At 35.0% G+C, this 1,438-nt stretch overlaps 1 long non-coding RNA gene across 2 annotated transcripts; it reads right to left on the reverse strand.

The window, feature by feature from the left end:
• Nucleotides 1-321: 321 nt before the first annotated feature.
• On the reverse strand, nt 322-990 carry LOC143613559 (uncharacterized). 2 transcript variants are annotated; one of them, XR_013150139.1, is made up of 4 exons: nt 915-990; nt 755-823; nt 602-681; nt 322-519 (listed from the first exon to the last, which is right to left on the reverse strand). It is a non-coding gene; the product is annotated as an uncharacterized LOC143613559 (long non-coding RNA). The 2 variants fall into 2 exon arrangements; XR_013150138.1 differs by having other exon boundaries at nt 322-681.
• Nucleotides 991-1,438: the final 448 nt, after the last annotated feature.

The following is a 1,438-nucleotide window of genomic DNA, read 5'->3' on the forward strand; positions in this document are numbered from 1 at the left end:
ATGATTGAAACAAAGAACTAAATACGTAATTGAGTTAAAGAAAAGTTACATATTGTTCATTCATGTGTATAAAACTATAAAACTAGCAAGTCAACTTCTAGTCTTAGATTTATCAGTTATAATTTTATCCTCCTCTTTTAGGCATACACGCATCTGCAATGGGGCGCCACCATACCCTTTTTACGCCAAAAACGCTCCCGCAACCCTACGGGTGAGGCCTTTTTGAAGTCTTTTGGCTCTACGCATTGTTTGAATGACAGCAATTGGAGAAAAAGGTTTGGTCAAACGACCAATCATATCTTTCCTTTGTATTAACATTTTTTATATAACAAGGTTTTCTACCCGCGCGTTGTTGCGCGAGCATCTTTGTGCGATTACATTTAGTTTATATAAAAAATGTTAAATTTAAAACATAATGAGGCACATAAGTTGTAACCCCTAAAACCTTCGCTTAGGCAGCATTGCGTCACTTGAAATAGCCAACGACTCTACCACCAAGTCTTTGTACTTTCTTTGTACCTATTTGGCAAAATGCTTATTGTTAAAATTTCGAGAACACACCTAAAATAGGCAAAACAAACATGAAACAGGTGAGATTTACCATAACTGAAGTTCAATGAAACCAAAAAGGATGGAGGTTCTGAAATACCCTCGGGTGATCGATTTATATAAGTAATGTGTCTGCAAAAATAAGAACGATTAAATCAATAAAAAAGAAATAGCACTATAATCATGTAAATAAAAAGGAACTTACATGACATGATTGCCCAAACTATCGCCCAAGCCGTTAATAGGGGACTAAAATACAAATCTGCAATTGTTTCTGCATGCCATGCAAATGGTGTGTTGCAAATAGTAAAATAAACAGACACACCAATAAATGACAATAATATGCATAAAAAACAAACACAAACCTGAAGCAGACCTGCAATTGAAAAAATCAGGCAACTATCCGTTAGCAGTGTCTTCCATGTGCTATGCAACCCAATGTCAAATCATAAGAACCAAACATTTACTGTAACTCAAGCATAAGATGTTGTAAGAACAACCATCACAACTTGTCAATTTCATAAACATGGTTAATATCTATCTATTGAATGGGGAAAACCTGGTTATTACCTTTCTTGGCGCTAGTTAGAGTTCAATCAGAGTTTTAAGAGTTTAAAAGGTTTATATTCAGAATCCGTTTGATACAATTTCTACGACTTCCTAATTTAATAACACTTTGTATATGAACCCAACTCTAGGGATGAGCTTTTTGTCCAAAATACCCCCACTCATATAGCTACCGTACACATATCTAACTTGTACCCATACCGATTTAGTCTATTCGGTACGTGTATCGATACTCGTTTTTATTGATTTTCAAAATGGGTACAATAAGTTACGTGTGCGACTACAGTACATGTATGTTCGGTATTTTTCCCGTTTGTAATAT

This window comes from Bidens hawaiensis, unplaced genomic scaffold (genome assembly GCF_021521415.1).
Source record: "Bidens hawaiensis isolate Kalapana, Puna unplaced genomic scaffold, B.hawaiensis_p1.1 tig00037713_1, whole genome shotgun sequence".
Classification (NCBI taxonomy): Eukaryota; Viridiplantae; Streptophyta; class Magnoliopsida; order Asterales; family Asteraceae; genus Bidens; species Bidens hawaiensis.